This window comes from Fukomys damarensis, unplaced genomic scaffold, assembly GCF_012274545.1.
Source record: "Fukomys damarensis isolate Sample0158 unplaced genomic scaffold, DMR_v1.0_HiC HiC_scaffold_16, whole genome shotgun sequence".
In the NCBI taxonomy this organism is placed as follows: Eukaryota; Metazoa; Chordata; class Mammalia; order Rodentia; family Bathyergidae; genus Fukomys; species Fukomys damarensis.
This window is the reverse complement of record NW_022900928.1, coordinates 55,621,252-55,644,020: the sequence shown is the minus strand read 5'-3', so window position 1 is coordinate 55,644,020 and position 22,769 is coordinate 55,621,252. Positions and strand designations below refer to the sequence as shown.

At 35.1% G+C, this 22,769-nt stretch overlaps 1 protein-coding gene across 1 annotated transcript in view; it reads left to right on the top strand.

Moving 5' to 3' along the window:
* Positions 1 to 22,769, top strand: part of Gucy1a2 (guanylate cyclase 1 soluble subunit alpha 2) — a 475,983-nt gene that overhangs the window by 169,139 nt on the left and 284,075 nt on the right. The window lies entirely within an intron of this gene.

The following is a 22,769-nucleotide window of genomic DNA, read 5'->3' as shown; positions in this document are numbered from 1 at the left end:
TGAATGTAACTGTACTGTATCCCTAAAATGTACCAATAAACTCAATAAAATTAAAAGAAAAAAGAACTGACTCAATAGAAATCCAGAAGATTAAAAATTCTACTGAAAGTATATGCAGCAGTGTCTATCAATATGAAGACAGAAGATCATATCTAGAAGACAGACTTGTGGTTGGTGATCATCAAATGAAATACCTCTTTAAAATAGCAAGATATCATGAAAAAAATCAATCCAACAAGTGCTAGACAAAGCAAAGTAGACTAATAAAGATGAGTTGGAATTAATGAAGAATCTGAGCATAGCACAAAAAGCATAAAAACCTGTTCATAGAAGTCATAGCAGAAAACTTTCCAAGCATGGAAAAAGAGTTTGACATACAAATAAGTTTGTCATATAGAAGTCCAAATAGGCATGCTTAGAAAAAAAAAATATGCAAAGACTTAAAATAGTCAATATTCTAGAAATTCATCACAAGAACAAAATATTAAAAGCTGTTAGAGAAAAGAAATAAATCACAGCAAACTTTTCAACTTAAACCCTTAAATCAAGGAGAGCTTGGAGTGAAATATTTCAAACCCTAAAAGAAAATAATCTTCAATCTAGATTGATGTACCTTACAAAATTATCTTTCAAAACTGACCAAGGATTGAAATACTTCCATGATAAAGAACACCTGAAGAAAATCATGATCATCAAACCAGCACTCCAAAGAATTTGGAAGGTTATTTTAGAAAAAGGAAACAATTCTAAGAATCCCAAAAGAATGAATCTACCAGGACAGGCAAGCAATTAAACTGAAGAGGAAAAAAAAAAAAGGGAACAAATAATAGGAAAATATGTGATAAAGATAAATCAATACATATCAGTTAAAACCATCAATGTGAATGGTCTCAAATCAATCAAAAGAAGCAGATTGATAGAATGGATCAAGAAACAAGACCCAACAATATGCTACATACAAGAAACACAAAATTGATGAACTGAAAGTCAAAGGACTCTGTGCAACAGGAACTTGGGTAAAAGCAGAGCTATTCTGTTTGCAGACAAAGTGAATTTTAAGCCAAGACTGATCAGAAGAGACAAAGAAGGTCACTACATAACTTGTTAAAGGAACAATCCAAGAGCAAGAGACAACAATCATAAATATATATTCATCAAATACTGGCATACTCAACTATATGTAACAAACACTAATGAATATGAAGAATCAGATAAGCACTACTATGACTGCAATGAGTGACCTCAATACCTCAATGTCACACATAAATGGATCAACTAGACAAAATCAATAAAGAAATATTAGAGCTGAACCCAACCTTTGAACAAATAAACTTAGTAGATATCTACTGTGTTTTATGCAACAACAACAATAAAAATTCCTCTCAGCAACACATGGGACTTTCTCTAAAGTGGATCATATACTAGCTCATAGAACATGCTTAAATACAAAGGAGTTGAAATTATACCATGCATAGTATCAAATCATACTGCAATGAAATTAAAATCAACAGCAAAAGAAACCAGAACTACATAAATACACGGACATTAAATAACACCCTCTTGAACAACCAGTGGGTCACTGATAAAATTAAAGAAGAAATTAGACATTTTTAAAATTAAATTATGTTGCCAAAATAATATACCAGAATTTGTGGGATGTAATGAAAACAGTCCTGTAAGAGAAACTTATAGCAGTGAATTCTTAGATCAGGAAAACAAAGCAAGCTCAAATAAATAACCTAATGTTGAATCTCAAGGTTCTAGAAAAAGAAGAGCAAAGTAAACCAAAAGCACATATAATGAAGGAAATTATCAAGATCAGAGCAGAAATTAATGCAATTGAGACTAAGAAAACAATATAAAAATCAATGAATAGAAGAATTATTTCTTTGAAAGATTAATTTTAGTCATATCAAAAAGAAAGAGAAAAAGGAAGGAAAGAAGAAAGAAAGAAAGAAAGAAAGAAAGAAAGAAAAGACTCCAGTCCATGCAATTAGAAATGAAAAGGACAAAATCACAGTAGATCCTGCAGCAATTCAGAAGATCATCAATACCTATTTTAAAAACTTGTACTCTAATAAGAAGGAAACTCAAAAGAAATGGACAGATTTATAAGATACACATGAACTACCAAAGCTAAATCAGAAGATATAAAAATTCTAAATAACCCCAAATCTGTCAATAAAACTGAAGAAATAATTTTTAAAAACCTAACAGCTAGTAAAGAAAAGTACAGGCACTGATAGTCATTGCTGAATTCTACAAGAACTTTAGAAAAGATATAATGCTCTTCTCAAACTCTTTAATGAAATTTAAAGGGAAGCAATACTCCCAAACTCATTTCCGGAAGTAAACATCATTCTGTTACCCAAACCAGAGAAGATCCAACCAAAAAAGAGAACTACAGACCAATCTCCTTAATGAACACAGATGCAAAAAATCCTCAATAAGATACAATGGAGTACTACTCTGCTATAAAAAGGATAAACTTGAATCATTTGGGGAAAGATGAATACACCTTGAGACCGCAATCTTAAGTGAAATAAACTGAACCCACAAGTTTAATGTCATTTTATTTTTATTGCAGGAGAAACCCACAGGGTAAATAAGGAGCATTGAGGAGAATAGATATAGGGAAGCAGGAATAACATATTCAAATAGAAAGGAGAATAAGAGAGGGGAAGGAGGGAAGGGAAGGAAGGGAAGAGGAAACAAAAGAGAGAATGGAAGAAAAAATGGAAACAAAGCTTGTGCAAATGGAGAGGGGAGGAAGGGTGGAAAGAAGGGGATGGGAATTTGGGGAAAAAAAGAATTGAGATGTTCTATGTACAGGTACATATTCCCTTTGATGAATGTGATCAATATGCATGACAAATATCTGTAAGAATAAGAATAAGGTTTTTAAAAGTTTTGGACTAGTCTGCTATGTTTAACTACCGAGCCCCCCCATTCCTAAAATGTTTTGACATGGCTTTTATCTTTAATTTCTTTGTGTGTTAGTTTCCTATTGCTGCTGTACCAGATTGCCACACTTAGTGGTTTAAAACAACTGAGTTTGTGCTCGTACAGTGTTAGAGGTCAAAAGTCCAAAACCAATTTCCTTGGACTAAAGTCAAGGTTTAGTGCTTCCTTCTCTGGAAGGGAGACTCTAAGGGCAGAAAACATTTCTTGGTCTTGTGCAGCTTCTAGTGGCCACCGTGTGTTCCCTGGCTTATATATTTTTTTCTGCCATCTTTAAAGGACAACTGTGTAAATCTCTGACTGTGCTATTTTATCACCTTTTCTAACTCTGATTCCTCTAACATTCTTATATGGATCTTGTGATTAAATTGGCCCTATCTGTACAATACAGAATAATTGGTCTATTTTAAATTATTTAATTTAATCATAGATGTACATCCCTTTTTGTCATATAAGACACCACATTTATAAATTCCAGGGATTATGATGTGAAGATTTTGACAGTCATGGTAGAGTTATTATTTAGCTTGCCATACTCTTGGTGGTCTCTTTATCTCAATGGTTTTGATTAGAACCTCAGGGATAATTTTTTGTATCTGTAACTCCTACTCAGCTCTCTCTTCTGCCCTCAAGATCCATGTATCTGGGGGGCGGGGATTTAGCTCAGTGGTTCGGTGGCCTGCTTTGCAAATGCAAGGACCTGAGTTCAATCCCCGGTACAAAAACAAACAAACAAACAAAAAAATCCATGTGTCTGTTTGCTAGACATTTTTATCTGTACCTATATCAAATTCAATTATAAGAAATAGACTTTATGGTATTCCCTAGACCATTTTTTCCTTCTCTGTACTCTATATCAGTTGATAGTCTCTAAATTTGAATCATGGGATGATTCTTAAATCTCACCCTTCTTTCAGTTCCTGTATTTAAATCAGCTACCATATCTAGCCAATTTATAATCTGTATTTATCTAATCTGCTCCCTGTAATGCATCTATTATTTCTACTGTCATTTTCCTCATTCATGAAATAAGATGATGGTATATAATCCTGGTAAGCATTATTATACCAGTCTTACAGATAAAAAAAATTAAAGCATAGAGAAATCAAAGCCTTGTACAAATTTGCAGAATTAGAAGGGGGATTGAAATATGAGGCCTGGATTCTCCTGCTACTCTGGTTAGATTCCTCATACCTTTTTTGAATTATTCAAACAGCTTCCTATCCATCTTCCTTGAGAGCTGTTTTGGCTCTACAAGTCTTACCTTCATAACCACACAATCTAAGATGCAAGCATGGCCCCTTCACAAGGAATTCAAGCCTGGTATCTGGGTTCTGTCTACCTCTCATTCCTGTGTTTTACTCAGACATATCTTGCTTTAACTCCACACACTTAGCAACTTTGGACTACTTGTATTTTCTGGTGCAGACCTGTTCCTCATTTTTGTTTTCTTGTTCTGACTGAGCCTCAGCCTAGACTATCCTCCTCCTCTTAACTCTCCTGCTTTAAGGTCCTTTAAAATTCAGCTCAGGTACTAATAAGGCATATCTTATATGTCTCTACTATTGATTCTACCATTCTGAAAAATAATCGGATTATGTGTCTGTTTCTCCTTCCAATTTTTAAAAGCTTTATTGTTGGATCCTTGATGAGGAAAACTGCGTTCATGCTTCTCTTTATAAAGGCTAGAACAGTGCCTGGCACAGAATAATATTCAATACATACTTTGTAATGAAGAAATGACTTAATGTGTATACATTAGTTTTTATTATTTTTCTTAACAGGACTAGAAATCAGTTTTTTTTTGTATGTGTTATGTGCATGAATCTATTGTCTCTAAATATTTTGGACAAGGATCATAGTGAAGGCAGTTACACTAAGAAAATAAAGTGAATGATATAGATCAAGGAATTAACATCTACTAGAAAATGCTGTTACTGTCCTCTGGAAAGCATTTTTTGTTTTCCATTTATTAAATTAATTTTATTGATATGCAAAAAAATATATATATATACACACAATGATCACATTCATCATAGGGAACTTGTACCTACATATAATATATTTTGTTTTGTCCCCCATTCTCTTCCCTGCCCTTCAACCTTTCTTCCCCTATTTACAAAAACTTCATTTACATTTTTTTGCTTCTATTCTCTTTTTTCTTCTTTCCCATTCTTTCCCTTCCTCCTCCCTTCTTCCCCTTCCCATTTGAACATTTTATTCCTATTTCCCACTATCTGTCATCCATTTTGGTCCCTATTTACACCTTTGGATTTTCAAACAAGAAAAACAAGGAAGCATCTTCTGTTTTTGTCTTGTTCAGTATAAATAAGCTAAAGGTATAATAGAGAAAAAACAACAGAACTTTATTGATACAATGTAAATTTAATAGAGAAAAAACAACAGAACTTTATTGATACAATGTAAATTTCTCATAACTAGTGCTATAGGTAAAATTTTTCCTGTTTTTATACATATCAATTCAAGCATGAAATCACCAATGACTTCCTTCAAATTGTCAACTTACCCAATAGCAATGTCTCTTTTGTATCTCAGAAACTGAGGACCAATAACCTGAAAAACATCGTTCTTCTCTGGGAAAAGAACACATATCTTTGATTCAGAATATTGTACCTTGCTGCAATGTAGTGTAACCTCCTCCTGTCACTGATATTACATGCCAGTGAATTTTAGTTACAATCTGACTTTACCAGTGCTCATGTTTACTTAATTTGCAATTATATGAAGAATATTATAAGCTATTTTTTAAGATTGGCACCAAAAGTGATTTACAGTGACTTCCTTAATTTCAGTCTTGCTGGATTGCAAAAAATTACATTATGTCATTTTTCTAATAAGAATAAAGTATTTTTATTAATGGAAAACTACCAACAGAAATCAAAGAGCAAAAAGCAAAATAATTCATTTTTTAAATAGGACACCAAATACAACAGGAACAATTGAGGAAGAAATTCTGCTAAAATAATTGGGACTCGAGGACACTGAAAATTTATGACCTCATTATCCAGGAGACAATTAATTTTATTATGGTTATTACATAACCTCCTGAAAGCACAGCATCATGTAAACTAAGAGAAATGAAGGAGCAGTGAGTGGAACTGCTGAGATAGAACAAGTCAAGCAGTTCCATTTGGTGGAAAAATACTTTTGTATTTCATTTGGTTTCCAAAATACTTATGCTATCATATTGAAAGACATTTGGAAGTAACCATTTGTTATATATGGATGGGATACTGGATTTCTACTTCAGTAAATTTGTATGTATCACTTTTTTGAGGCATTTTAAAAACAAAGTCACAAAATGGTGGTAACTGTAAAAATGGAGTGTGTATAGAAAGTTTGGGAGATACCCTTGTTTTGTTTTTTCATACACAAGTAGTAACATTGTCAGTGTGCTGTGTCTGGAAAAGAACCATATTTATTGTGAGGTATTGTGGCAGATATCTGTAATCCCAGCTTCTTGGGAGGTGAAGGGAGGGGGATCAAAAATTTGAGGCCAGCCTGGGCTACTAGTTAGATACAATATCCCTAGGTTTAATCGAAACAAACAAAAAACATTTGTTAAACTGTTCATTAATTTATTAATGCTGTCCCCTAAGCTGCTGTTTTCTATATTATGCTCTTCTGTCAAATTCATCTACTCATTGCTTCAGTATCTTTCTAGTCTGTTTTCAAATACTTCATCTTCACCTCTGATGGCCAGAGGATCTTTGTTCTAGGAGTGTATTTAGAGCTGGTCATATCATATCCACTCCTCTATGCCTCCCATAGTCATCTTGATAAATCTCAGTAACTATATGTCCATCCCTCCATTCTCCTTTCTTCCTCTAGTGCTTTCTGAATCTGATCACAAGGGATTCTACCATGTGTATGTCTCCTGGTCCACTGACAAAAAAGAAATTCCTGAGAGCTAATCTTTTCAGTGTGCACGGATGGACATTCACTTTCCAGTTGTCAAAGCAAATGTAGGACACTAACAATCTTTCCCTGAGGGAAATGTATTAGCTTGAATATAAGAGCACACTATATTTGGTATGAATCAAGGTGGGATTTTTTTTTAATGAATCTGGGTGGGTAACAATTTTCTTCCCTGAGTCTATCAAGTTTCTGTCTTATGACACTAAATGAAGGTTTTTTTTTTGGGGGGGGGTCTGTTAAGTGCAAATCACCACAGTACTTATTAGGTCTTTTTGGAATCTCATTTTAAAATATAGTGTCTTTAGAGATCAGCTTTTGCTCTTATTGATTTATAAAAGATTGATAAATTTTGAAAATTGGCCATAAAAACCAAATTTCCTGGCTTAAAAGTTGTATATGCATTTTCATGTTATTATATTATCTGGTGTAATTTTATCCCAAGCTGAACTAGCATATGAAATGCTACAGTCTCTTATCATTGGTTGTTGATTTTAGAGATAAAAATTAGAAAGAGAATCACACAATGGAACAAAAAGAAACAAAGGAAATTGGCTAATTTAGGCAAATTGTAACCTGTCATAGAGAGGTGATGTTCTTTATTAATTGGGTTTATATTCTTGGACAATATACTCTATATAGATACTTTGTAGCAAGTATTCTACAAAACTGAATGCTACAGAATTTTTTTTGTTTGCTCACAAATTTGTATGTATGTGCATGAGATTATAAAGAAGACAAATACTTGGTTTTAATGATATACAGCTGATTACTGACATAAGTGAAACAGTCTTCCCTGCTGGTGTATAACCTTGTCAATAATAGTCTGTGCAGGCAGAGGAATGGAGAGAGGCAAAGCCACATGGTACTTGCCTGGGACCACAGCCAAAGCCGTCTGGGCCTCAGCAGAGGAACAATGAGAGAAGCAGCCACATGGGCACCTGCAGCACCCCCTTCACACACCTCTGGCCTCCTGGCTGGGCTGGTACCTGGATTCATACCACAGAGGCACATGGGGATCATAAAGGCTATTGCCTGAGCTCTAGACTCTATTTTGATTTAATTCACACAGTTAAAAGTGATAGATTAATAACTACCACAAATTGTGATTTTTCTAAGCTGTGCTTGATGCTATTGTGTAGCTCATTGTATTACTTGGGCTAAGGTGTTGTGATTGATTTAATCAGTTGTCCTTCTTGGTATAATGAAAATGAGATTGCCTCAGAGTCATCAGAGACTCAAAACCTAAAGACAATCTATAACAGGAAGATCAAAGTATTAACCCAGGCATTAAATCAAGGACAGTACCAAAAACAAAAATAGAAATGAGAAGACATTCAAGAAAGGCACAAGCACAAACAGAGGCTGCCTGTTCATCGAAGGCAAATTCTAAAGGAAATGAGGAGGAAAAGTCTGATAATCAACCACCTGGATATCCTGAACTGACAGCACAGGAAGTAACAAAACTGACGAATGAGGCTCTAGAAAAGTACAAAACAGAAATAATTTCCAAATAACTACAGAGATGGTGAGTAGAATGCAAGACATAATTAGAGACTCTAAAAAGAAGCAGATAACAAAACAACAACAACAACATCAACAAAAACCCATGCACTCAGGACTATGATAAAAGCCTTGAATGCCCAGCATAGGAAAGAAATGGAAACCTTGAAACAGATTCAGACAGATATCCAGGAAATTAAAAACTCTAATGAAAGTATACATAGCAGACTGAGCCAACCTGAAGACACACTGTCAGATACAGAAGACAGGATGGTGGTCAGTGACAATGAAAAGAGGAATGTCTTAAAAAAAAAGTAAGGTAATATGAGAAATCAGTCCAACAGCTCATAGATGATGCTAATAATAATAATATAAGACTGATTGGAGTCCATGAAAATAGCAGGAGAAAGTACAAGTGACAAAAAAAAAATCTATTCACAGAATGACAGAAAACTTCCCAAACAGAGCAATAGAATTTGACATAAGTGAGGCTTATAGGACTCCAAGTAGCCATTATTACAAAACATCTACACCTAGACATGAATTAATCAAGACCCTAGAAACTCAACAGAAGAACAAAATACTACAAGCAATTGTATACAAGAAACACACCTTGTTCAAAAAGCAACTCATAGACTGAGAGTAAAAGGATGGAAAACAGTTCTCCATGCAACAGGAACCTGGAAAAAAGTACAGGTAGCTATTTTATTTGCAGAGAAAGTAGATTTCAAACCAAAACTAAGAGATAAAGAAGGTCACTAAATCCCTGTAAAGGGAACAATCCAAGAGGAAGAAATGACACTCAAATATATATGCCACAAAATACTAATACTAATTCCCCAACTATACAAAACAAATATTAAGGGACATGAAAAACCAAATAAGCACTAATGCAATTGTAATAGGGGACCTCAGTACTCCACTGTCACAAATACACAAATCACCTAGACAAAATACAACAATGAAATACTAGAACTGAACCAAATTTTTTACAAATGAATATAATAGACATCTACAGAGTTTCACCCCACAAAATCAGATTATATGTTCTTTTCAGTTGCACATGGGTCATTCTCCAAAATAGACCACATACTGGCTCACAGAACAGGTCTAAATAAATGCAAAGGAATTGAAGTTATTCCATGTATATTATTAGATCATAATGCAATTAAATGAGATCAATAGCAAAAGAAACCGCAAGAATTTCACAAACACATGGAAATTGAATAACACTCTCCTGAACAACCAATGGCTCACAGAGGAAATTAAAGAAAAAATTAGACAGTTTTTACAAATAAATAATAATGCCAATAAAGCATAGAGTAATCTATGGGACACAATGAAGGTGGTTCTATGAGGGAAATTTATAGCAGTGAATGCCCACAGTAGAAAGACAGAGCAAGCTCAAATAACCTAATACTAAATCTTAAACTCCTAGAAAAAGAAGAGCAAGGCAAACCCAAAGCTCACACAAGGGAGGAAATTATAAAGATCAGAACAGAAATCAAAGCAATGGAGACTAATAGAAAAAAAAAAATCAAAGAATCGAAGTGTTGGCTTTTCAAAAGAATAAATAAAATCAATAAACCCTTAGCCAACCTTATCAAAAAAGGAAGGAAAAGGCTCATATCCATGCAGTTAGGAATAAAAAAGGTGAAGTCACAAGAGATCCAGGAGAAATCAAGAAGACCATCAATGCCTACTTCAAGAACCTCTACTCTGATGAAATGTAGAACACAGAACAAATGGACAGATTTATAGATACATATGAATTACCAAAGTTGAACGAAGAAGATATAAAAATTCTAAATACTCCATTTACACTCAGTTAAATGGAAAAAGTAATTTAAAATTACCAATAAGGAAAAGCCCCAGTCCTGATTGCTTTACTGCTGAATTCTATAAAACACTTAGAGAAGATCTACTACCAGTACTGTTAAAACTTTTCAGTGAAATTTAAAGGGAAACAATACTTCCAAATTCATTCCTAGAAGCAAGTGTCACTTAATTCCAAAATCAGGGAAAGATCCAACCAAGAAAGAGAACTACAGGCCAATTTCTTTAATGAACATAGGTGCAAAAGTCCTCAATAAGATACTGACAAACAGAATACCGAGGGTCATCAAGAAGATCATACACCCTGACCAAGTCAGATTTATGCCAGGGATGCAAGTATGGGTCAACATACATAAATTAGTAAATGTAATACACTATATTAACAGAGTCAAGGACAAAAACCATATGATCATCTCAATAGATGCAGAAAAAAAGCATTTGACAAAATTCAACATCCATTCATGATTAAAATCCCTGCAGAAAATTGGAATACATGGTCTTTATCGCTACTTGATGAGGGCTATCTATGAAAAGACATAGCCACCATCATACTAAATGGTCAAAAACTGAAATCTTTCATGTTACAATCAGGAATAAGACAAGGATGTCCACTGTCACCACTCCTGTTCAACACAGCTTTAGCAACATTAGCTATTGCAATAAGACAAGAGAAAGAAGTAAAAGCAATAAAGATAGGAAAGGAAGAAGATAAATTGTCATTATTTGCTGATGATATGATACTCTACATAGAAGACCCAAAATACTCTGCCAATAGACTTCTAGACTTAATTGTCAGCTTTAGTAGAGTAGCAGGATACAAGGTCAACACTCAAAAATCAATAGCCATATTGCACACAAATAACAGAATCAGTAAGAGAGAAATTAGGGAAACAATTCCTTTCCCAATGACATCTGAAAAAATGAAAAATCTAGGAATCAATCCAATGAAGGAAGCAAAAGACCACTACTTTCAGATCTACAACACTCTGAAAAAAAAAAAAAAGAGTTTGAAGAGGATATAAGAAAATGGAAAGACATCCCTTACTCCTGGGAAAGAGGAAAAAAACACAGTGAAAATGGCCATACTTCCAAAACTATTATACAAATTTAACACAATCCTGATTGAAATCCCAACAGTATATTTCACTGAATTAGAGAAAACAATCTAAAAATTCATTTGGAACAAGAAGAGATCTAGAATAGAAAAAACAATTCTAGGTATCAAAATGCCCAACCTGAAATTGTACTACAAAGCCACTGTGATAAAACAGCATGGTACTGGCAAAGAAAACGACCTAAAGATCAGTGGAATAGATTAAAAGATGCAGCAACAATTCCAGATGTACTCAGCTACCCCATCTTTGACAAAGGATCCCACCATCCTCATTGGAGGGAAGATAGCCTCTTTAGGAAATGGTGCCGGCAAAACTGGATTTCAACTGGCCATATATTAAAACTAGACTCCTATCTTTCACCATGCACTAATCTAAAATCCAGTTGGATTAAATATCTAAATATCAAAACAGAAACACTAACTTGTTGGAAGATATGTTAGGTAGGACTCTTGAAGACTTTGGCATAGGAAAAGATTTTATGAACAAATCTTCAGTATCATGGGAACTAACTAGCACAAAGAATCAACAATTGGGATCTCATTTTTTAAAAAAAGCTTCTGCACTGCAAGAGAAACCATCAACAGAGCTAAGAGACAACCTACAATGTGAGAAAATATTTTTACCAGCTGTTTCTCAAAAGTCTACTATCAAGAATACATAAAGAACTATAAAAATAAGACCCCCTAAATTTATAAACCTATTCAAAAATGGGCATCTGAAATGAACAGACATTTCTTAAAGAAGTAAAAGCAGCAAATAAATACATGAAAAAATGTTTAACATTACTTGTCATTTGAGAGATGCAGATGAAAGCAACACTGAGATTGCACCTTACCTCAGAAAAATGGCTGCTATCAAGAAAGCAACCAATAACAAATGTTGGTGGGGTTGTGTGGAGAAAGGAACCCTTCTTCATTGTTGATCGGAGTGCAAACTGGTGCAACCACTATGGAAATCAATATGGAGATACCTCAAATAACTCGGATTAGAAGTCCCATTTGACCCAGCTATTCCCCTGCTGGGTATCTTCTCAAAAGAATTAAAAGAATCATACCACAGTGAGATATGCTTACCCATGTTTATAGAAGCACAGTTTGTAATAGCTAAAACCTGGAAACAGCCTAATTGCCCATCAACTGGAGACTGGATATAGACGTGGTTTTTGTTGTTGTTGTTTGTTTGGTTTTTTTTATAAAATGGAGTACTACTCAGTCATAAAGAACAAGAAACTAGGGACATTTATAGCTAAGTGTATGCACATTGAGGACATATTCTTAAGTGAAATTAATAAAAAACACGTGTAAATAGTTTCTCTGGTGTGATAAACTAAAGGTATTAATAAGAATCAAAATGTATAATTGATATTGTATAATAGGAAAAAAATGACTAAAGTTGTAGAGGAAGTTGTAGGGGTAGGGGAAAGCTAAGTAGGGGAAACCAAAAAATAAAAGTAAAGAAAAACAAATGGAATCAAAGTCTTTGTAAATGGGGAAGAGTGGAGCGGGTAAAGGGAGGCAGGGACATCAGAAAAAATAAGAACCAAGATAACGTCGTGTAAAGGTACAAGATGCCAATGATGAATGTAACTGTATTGTATACCTAAAATGTACCAATGAAGTAAAAAGGAAAAAAAAAGAGTGTTCTGTGTAGATGAATAGACTTTCTTGTTTTGTTTTTCTTTGCTTAGTTTGTGGTACCTGGCATCGAACTCAGGATGTTGTGTGTGGGAGACAGGTGTGGTACCAATGATCTAAATCCTCAGCCATATGAATAGCCTTCCTTGACCCAAACAAAGTCTTTTTATGGCTCTTCCCAGCTCAAAATATTAAAATGATTATTTCAGTGCCTTCCTGAGAAATCTCATAATAAGGCTTTCTCAATCTTGTCTCTTTTGTCTTCCTATTCTATTTCTCACTTGTTCTCACCATGTATTCTCTGAACCAGTTTGGACATGATGTATAGTCTTACATGATATATGTTTCTAAACATGACTTACTCTCTTCCTTCTCCTTACCCAATTCATTCATTTATATTTTCTCACATGTTTTTCTTTCCCCTTATTCCCCTTCCCCCACCCTTCCCACTTTCTCTATACCTTTAGCCCTTTTCTTCCTACTTCACATTGTTAATTATCCCATTAGGATCTTGAGTACTATTATAGTTTTTCACACCATAGAAACTATATTTACACATGTGTGACTTATTTATTTCACTTAGTAGTATCCTCAATATGTATCCATTTTCCTATGAATGACTCTAAATTCTCATTCTTTATGGCTGAGGCATTCATTTATATCTATTCAAATTTTACTCATTGCTCAGATTTTAATTTTAAAGTTCCATTTTCTTCAAGAAGGAATATTTGGAGGTGTTTTTTCTTTTGTTTCTAAAATATTTTAATACTTATTTTCTGTACAGATCAACTGTGGCCCTGTTTTCTATGGGTATTTAATTTTATTATTTAACTTTTTCTTATGCTTTTTACAGCATAAACTTCTCAAAGATGGGGACTGTATCTTGTTTTTATATTGTTTACTTTCCTGTTTTAATATTAAGTATCTCATTATTCCAATGTGTTCAGGTAGAAATGGTGAATTAACTTAGCTGTGATAGGTTTTAACAAGACACATCACCCACTGCTATACAGCATGGATAATCTGATTTTAATATGGAGAGGGATGGAGCAGAACACTGGAGGCTAGATCATTGTTCAGAGAGTGATGCACAATTTAAAACCTATGAATTGTCCATTTCTAGAAATTTCCATTTAATATTTTCAGAACATGTGTGGCCTTGGATTATTGCAACTGCAGAAAGCAAAGCTGTGAGTAAAGGTGCACTACTGTACCTGAGAAAATAAATCAAATGATATTTTCAACAAATGAGCAAGGCTTTTTCTCTCCCCAGTGAATAGTCTTTTCTGGAGACAGCCTACAATAGGACTATGAAATGAAGTTTTGCAGTGCTAAGAGCCCACCCATGATTAACTGTACACCACTGCACCCAGGACAGGTCTCTCAATCTTTGGATGCCTTTGTTTCTTTATCAACAAAATACAAAAAGTGCCTCTTTCCCCTGCACATCAGTAAGAGTTATAAAGAGTAATGAGTCCTTTCCTGTTCTTTACAAATGAAGAATTGTTACCAAAGTTTCAAGGGCAGTTTTTAAAAGAAATATATATAATAAATTTTTAAAAATGAGTATTTATGAAATGACATTGTTTTGTTAAACTGTATCATATGTATAACACTTAGTAAAATGATTGTATGCTTAAGAAATATCAAAAGCAAATATTTTATGTGCATATCCAAATTATTTTGTTTTGGTTATGTATCCAAAGTTCAGTTGATAGTGATTTTAAACTTTATATAATTTTAAATTATAGAATGTTACATATAAATGAATAGAAAATATTGTGCACACAAATTTGTTAAACGAAAAATGACATTCAAATGCATACTTTTTATTTTACATTTGCAAGATCTTCTTCATTTACTCAAAGTTTGTGTTCAATATAAAAGCCAAACTGCTGACAATTTTGCTAGAGCTAAGCAACTAGAGTCACATCCTCAAACTGTCCACCAATAGGTGCCAAGATACCAGAGGGAATGCACCAGTGTGCTTAGGGATATTTAAAAATTTTAAAGGAACTACAGTGATGCTTAAAATCTGTTGACATTGAAAAAACTATAAGCTCCAGATAGTAGGTAGCTTTAACGTTGAATTGTGCTACATTTTTTCAGTTACCTCATACAATTGGGAAGCTGATTTTTGGAGCTTGCTATGATAAAAAGCAGAAACCTTCGAGAAAATTTATGTGGAACAGGAAATGAAAGAGGAAATAGCTAATATGTCCACAAAATTTGAGTAGTTCTGCAGCACTCAATTTAAATTAGCTAGTATAGTTAAATACATGATAACAGTTATCTAAGAATGAAATAAAAACATTTTCTTTCACTTTACATGTATCTCATTTTCAAATACTAGTAAGTTGTCAGGATAGAAATATTGTCAGATGGTTTGAACCTAGTGTGCTGTTGAGAATTTCCAAGGAGCAGGCTGGAATGGTAGTGTTTTACTTTCAGTCACAGTGACATGGAAGGTTGAGGGCAACTTATGGAGACTTTGTTTCAAAATAAACTTACCTGTAAAAGTATAAATAAGGTTCAAAAGGTATAATTGAGAGTGTGAAATAGGAAGAAAATGGCTAAAGAGGACGTGGGAAGGGGAGAGGAAAGGAAGGGAAAGAAAAAATGTGAAAAGAGGGAAAAATAGAAATAAAATCTTTGTAAATAGGGAAGGTTGAAAGGGGTGAAGGGAGGGCAGAGATATGAGGGAAAAACAAGAACCAAGACATATGTTGTAAAGGTACAAGATTCAAATGATGAATGTAACTGTATTGCTTGCTTTAAATGTACCAATAAACTTAATGGGGGAAAAAAATAAACTGATCTGCATATACCTGAGCCCTGCCTGGGTTCAATCCTCAGTAGCCCCCTCCCAAAACCAAACCAAACCAAACCTACAACAACAACAACAACAACAACAACAACAACAACAACAATCTTGAGAAATTCTAAAACAACTATAATTTCCAAAGAAAATCTACATTTTGTTTCTGAGCAGAAACATAAAGATTTGATGAAGATGGAGCAGAGATGGGTCTAGTTTATGAATGTGCAGTATGGAGGAAGACAAAATCACTTTTGGCATCTTCCTGGGAGGGACTGACTGGAAGGGTTTGTTTTATAATGATTGTATATACTTTCCTTACCTGCATTCAAAAATTCCTGTACTTATGTTGTCCTAATAAGACTCCAAGTAAGTTAGAGAAATGAAATGTTTGATTTTAGTTCACTATAATAGTACAAACACCTGTTCATTTTGTACACAATACTGCTTTAGTCACCATGAGGAAAACTGCCAGAGTGACCAACCAAAGTGTTAAGCTTTGCTACTTCTGGTGGAGAAATGCTTTAGAGTTATTTTAACATTAGTGTGTGTGTGTGTGTGTGTGTGTGTGTGTGTGTGTGTGTGTGTGTTAGGCTTGAACTAATCTATGCATTACTTAGGTCACTCATTTCAATATTTAATTTGAAATATTTTCCAGAAATTATTGGAAGAATAGGTGATTATCAATTGTCATTTATTTTTTAGTTTATTAAATAGAAAATGTTTCTATTAGGGTTTGAGTACATTGGAATTTATTCATTATTAAAAAACCTTTTGCTAATGTTCCTTTTTTATATCTAGTGATAAGAGCACATTTTATTCTTAATGTTAATACTTCTAAGAATTCTAGTATTTATAGTAAATTAGATTAGAATAGGTTTGTTATTTTAAAACAATGATTAAATAATGAATTGTATATTTACAATAGACTGAAAGTATATCAATGCCCACTACCATTAAAAATGTTATATTGAGACATTCTTACCAATAACTCATATTTATTTTTGTTACTTGTCAAGCCTAATAAGCTGCAAACAAAGATATGATTCCTTTTTGTAGTATAATAAAGCAGACAAAAGAATCAGGTGATGAAAAGACAGGAATATGTTAAGCATCTAACCAAATAGGACTGAAGTGAAATTTTTATTTTTAATTCACTTAATTATATGAATGTTTTTCATAGCAGTTTTATATAAGGAGAAAGATTTAGGTAGTTAAAGAAGGGATGCACAAAGAGATTAAATTTTCAGAAGGATGTAATAGGGAGGAAAAGAAATTAACCTTATGATGTGTGAGGATAAATTTTTCTAGGAACAAGATATTTCTAGAAAAAAATTAATTTCTCAACAAGTGGTAAAAGTACAGAATGTTGAGAATTGATTATATTCTAGGGATTTTTATCCAATCCTTTTAGGTTAGATATGAAGGACCTGAGTCACAGAGAGGATAAGTAACTTGCTTTTGGTCACAAGCTAGTTATTAATAGAGCAGCTACCAGAGTGGAGAGCTTTTGTGTTTATGAATCCTTTTTCATGAGGTTATGTTTCATTTCAGAAAATAATTCAAATAGGCAAATTATGTATGAAATATTTTTATGCAAAAAACCATTCACATTTTAATTTAGTAGATTTTGCTTTGTATTTTTAGGTAATTTGAAGACAATTGTAAGAGGCAGGCAGGAAACATGGGAAAAGCATGGGCTTAGGAGTTAGGATTGGAATTCTGACTTTTAATATTTGTGAATTGTGTGACACTGGGGAAGATATTTAAATCTCTTTATCAGAATGTCTTTATCTATATTATTGGAAGAATATCTCTTAGTGTGACATTGTTAGGGTTAACTAAAACAAAGCCTGGTACATAGTAGTTGCCCAACAAATGTTAATTTGCTTCTACTTAAGTAGACTTGGAAGGATAAAGCATTTGGAAATGGATACAAGTAGGGAAAATAAGAATTTAGGAAAATCATTAAAGGTTACTGTGAGCCATAATCTAGTCACTTGTTTATAAAGTATCATGGTTATTAAATATACTGTCAATATCATGGTCAACAAAAACATGTACTGAAAGGTACAAAGTCTTTCAATAGAGGCTATAATTAGTACTTACAAAAGAATATAAAGTATATAAGAAATGAATGGTGCTAGACTTACTGAATCCACAGGCAAAAAGGATGAGAATTATAGGAAGTTGTAGAGCTGACATCAGTATTTGAGGCATTGATTTGCAGAGACTTTTCTCCAGGGGAAGAGGACTTCTGTAGTGTATGGTTCAGGGCAAAGCCACTTAAGTAAAAGAGTAGTATCAGCCAGAGGTATCAAAATACACTGGTTACTTGCCATCTTTCTTGCTATCTTAGATTTGGTGACTTCAAAACAAGGAAGTTATCCCATCCCTAAGATATTTTTCTGGTACAAACTTTACTGATTTTGGTGCTTTTCTTTACTTTTGTCTCCTTTCCTTCAACTACTTCCTCCTTCCTCTTCCTCTTTTTCTTCTTGTTCTCCCCCCAAGCTTCTTTTCTTTCCCACAGGCATCTGTCCCTTAGGATGGCTTAATAATGAAATATAACCATAGGATGATGGATTACACTGTCTTTCTGCCAGCACATAGAATCAGAGGAGGTTCCCCAAAGAAGAGATGGGTACCTCATTTCACCCCCTGCAAGGAATAGATTTGTTGATTTTTGTCACAGGAAAAGAATTTTAGGATGTGTCAATGAGAGGCATAGACAGATTTATTAGACAAAATTAGAAAGTAAGAGAAAATTTGGAAGGGACTGAAACTTTAGGAGTAGAAGGGGGCACACCTCTAATGAAGAGGAGCAGATTATCCCATTAACAAAAGAATGTGACCAGGTTTTGTAGATTTTCTAGGATGGGCAAGAGACTGACCATTTTCTCAGTTTTGGTATACAAGCTGTTTTGTCTACATGATATTATTATTTTTTCTTGGGGCAGTATCAGTTTTGTGGAGGTTCTGATGTAATCCAAGGTAAACATAATTTTAGCAATGACTTGAGATTTCTGAGTACTCACTCACTGGTATTTGAATGTCCCTATAAATCTTTGATCTCCAGGTCCTCAGTTTTGAAAGGGGATGAGATATGTTATATAAATTCAGGGCTATTGTTCATATGCAGAGCTAAACACAGATCTGATCCAAAGTCTTAAGGTAATAAAGGAGACATACCAAATGAAAGTCAAACTTTGTTCTGATTTTCATTCTGGAGGCCCGGGTAAAAAGACATTTCTTCAGCAAAATGTAGTTGTTAGGTCTCTAGTTGCCTCAGAAGAAAACACAAGTCATGCTTGTTATGGCTTGTATCTACATTTCCCCCAAAGCCTCGTGTGCTCATAAGTGGAGCTTTTTAAAAGTAGCTACATCTAAGGTGTGTGAATATGTATTATGGGTGTGCAATAATGGGACTACCCACTAGTTGTATTAGCAGTTCCAGGTGTGGCTGAATTAATTTACTGAAGATGGAAGACCCACCCTGAGTGTGTGAATGGCACCAACCAATGGGCTTGTAGCCTGAATGGAATAAAGAGGGAAAGGGAGGGTGACTGCTTGCTGCTTCCTCCCTGCCTTGCCCCAGACTGTTTCTCCTCTGCCATGCCCCTCTGCCACACCACCCTGCCTTGGAGCCAGCCGACTATGGATTGAAACCTGTACAGACTGTGAGCTAAAGCAAACCTTTCCTCCTTTAACTTGTGAATATCAGGTATTTTGTTCCAGCAATGAGGAAGTAACTAAGACAATGGTTTTAATGAGTAACAGGTTAACAGCCCAGGAGTTTGTTTGTCCTCTGTCCCTGTGGTGGTCTCTATCTCATTCCATTGATCCTTTGAATATGAACAAAGCTAATGGTTCTTACTTGGATTTCATGCTTAATATGTAGTTTAGCTTACAAAGTTATGCAAGAATATGAACTGTATTGTCTACACTCTTATTTGTTCAAGGCCATTCACTGAGAAAGTACACTTATCCTCTTTTAAGAGAGGAATATAATAAAGAGTAGACAGACCTCATTCTAATTCAGGTAACATGGACATAGAGCTACAGGTGAGGATCGTGTTCATGTGTGCACATGCACATGTGTGTGTGTGTATATGTGTGTGTGTGTGTGTGTATGTGTGTGTGTGTGAGATTTTCTAGGTTAGAGATCCAGAAAAACTTGTCCTAGTTAGGAATTCACCAGCTACTGTATTTCTTTAGAGAATTTGCCTTAATGTTACATGTACAATTCCTGTGAGTTGCTACCTTTATGTAAAGATTGACTAAAGGGACAGATTTCCTTAGTCTTTTGATATTAGGAAAGAACCCTGCTCCAGGGAACACTTATATAGATATTACATGTTTTCTTGCTGGAGACTTAGACAGATGAAAAGAAATTAGAAAAGAATGTGGAGCTCCAAGTTCAAAGAATTTAGGGAATGAGGACTATTGGTAGTGTTTGTTTGAATTTGACAGAGGTGATTTTTCTTTATTTCTCTAGGAAGGCTGAAAATCAAATTAAATGAGGCAATATAGGTGAAAAGAGTTTATAAATAGCATGCTTTATATGAAGGCAATCACTATCTTGGCTAAGGTGGGCTGTCTCCTTTCTTGGGGAGTCTTTTCCAGTGCTTTGTCAGTCTGAATGAATCCTCAGGTGCCCATAACATAGTCCAAATATATTTCTGTATTTTCCTTTTCCAGTGGTATTCTGAGCTTTATGGACGTTGTTGAAACAATATATCCAGTAGGGCTAGATTTGGGGATATACATTTTGCAGATTTCTTTTCCTAAAATCAGAGCAGTGATTAGTCTTAGCTTAAAGTACTTGCATTTTATTAGCTGTAAGGCTTTTAAAATGAAGAATAGGTTATGTTTCCTTTAAAAAATGTTAATTCAAACATAGAAAACAACACTTTTCATATTGAGAGTTTTTGAAGCCTGCTTCTGAACAGAATTACAAAGGAAACACTTGAAAGCAAAGTAGACAATGTACCATCTATATTTAGGCCTCCATTTGTTTATAGTTTTAAAATCAGTGGGAAAATCACGATCAAAGGCAGGGTAATTCATACAGAAAATTGTAAGACCACTTCATGTGGCTAGGCTCTGTGAAAAGTCTTTGATTCAGATGGTTCTCACAATGAAAAAAATGTCCTATTGGTTCAGAGTTCCTTCTGGCAATAAACTTCCAGTGTAAACAGGAAGAATATAAGGCCTCTTGAAAATTTTAGAGACAAATGATACTAATTGCCTTGCACTCAATAATTTTGACTTTGAGACAAGAGTTGGAATGATTAATTTAAAAAGGTTGGGTTCTAAATTCAAGATGAGGGCTTAGTACCATTATTGTAATTGAACCTTTTTTTTGGGGGGGATGTGCAGCAGTAGTTTTTTGAACGAATGGGAAGAGTTTATGCTATTTAGTATCCTCAATAATAGCTCTAAAACTCTATGATTTAAAGAATTTGACAATTGCATAATTCCTAAAGAAAAGAACTAGGAATTCCAACCCATTGTGATGACTGATACTAAGCAGGAATAACATTGATTTCCCTAAAGTTGGAAGAATGTAATTTTCAAAGGTATTCTCTAATGTATTTAGGGGAAAAAAAAGACTAGTGGACATTTTTAGTTGAGGTGACTATGGCAAAAAAAGTGTAGTTTGTATCTAATTTTTATCTAGGACTGATTGAGTGGGTAAATCAAGTGTAGATACAATACACAATCAAATGAGAATAGTTTTAAGAGTTGCCAGGATTTTCTCTGGTAAAATGAGAAGTATGCAGTTACAAATTTCACAGCGGGCCAAAGTGTGTGGGATGTGCTGTACATGGGAGCAAGTGTATGGTAGCACACCCACTTTCTGTATCTTTAATGCCTGTTTATTATCTGGGAATAATTCACATCTCTGAATTGGAGTGAATTCTTCCAAAGCTAAAAAAATAGAAAAAGGAAAACTGAAAATTTGTTTGGGTCCTCACAAACAATTGGGAAGATTTAGAATCATAAACAAATTGGGGTGGGGTGCAACAAAAAAAATTTTTTTTTCAATGAACAGTAGACACAAACGCATCAGCCTTCACCTGAACCAATCCTTTGGAAAACAGAAACATTTGGCTTTCACATCCTTGGGGAACTAAAGCGACAGTCCTGGAACTTTTCCTTCCACCTGCAGGGAAGGTGAGGAGGGTGCTCATTTGCTATGCTGTAGAGGGAAGCGCAGCCTGGGACTTCCCTTTTGAGCCCCCCCCCCACCGTCCCTTACTCTCACATTAGAGTAAGTTCAGAGCTTTTCTGGAGCTATTGCAAGGACAGTGGGACCAGGCCCTTGGAAGGACTGGTTGCATTGAGGTAAGCTTTAGAACGAAGTGGCTTCGCTGAAAACTTGCCGCGAGAGATGTACTGGATGGAGCTCCCGTGAGTCTGCTCTTGGGTTTGAAAAGCCTGTTTACCCACTCTCCTTACTTCCTGAGCAGCATTTGCATCCAAGGGCAAACGGATCGCATATTTGGTGCAAAATGCTCTGAGGCCAAGGGATAAGGGATCCCTCTCTAGTCTCCTTCGGCCTAGGTCTTAGGAAGTGGAGTCTGCAGAAGAACTGTTTTCTCGTCCCTGTCCGACACGCGGGCACACAAGGCTGCAGGTGGCGGGCGGAGCTGTCCAGCACTAGTGGAGCCAGCAGGAGGCGAGAGCCCCGCGCGCCCCGCCGGTGAGGCTAAGCAACAGGGTTGTCGCCTGAGCAGACACTGCCCTCGCTCACTGCCGCCGGGTGCTGGGCTCGCTCGGCGCCCATTCGGCCTCGCCGGAGGCGCGGAACGCAGGTCCCCAAAAGCTGCTCCAGCAGGATGGGAGCCAGCGCTGTAAACATCTCCTCCAGAACTGGCGCGCTGAACATCTCTGTCTTTCCCTTTCGTCTCCGAACTTCCAAAATGAACTCGGGGGAAAGCGGGGAAAAGACGGACATGG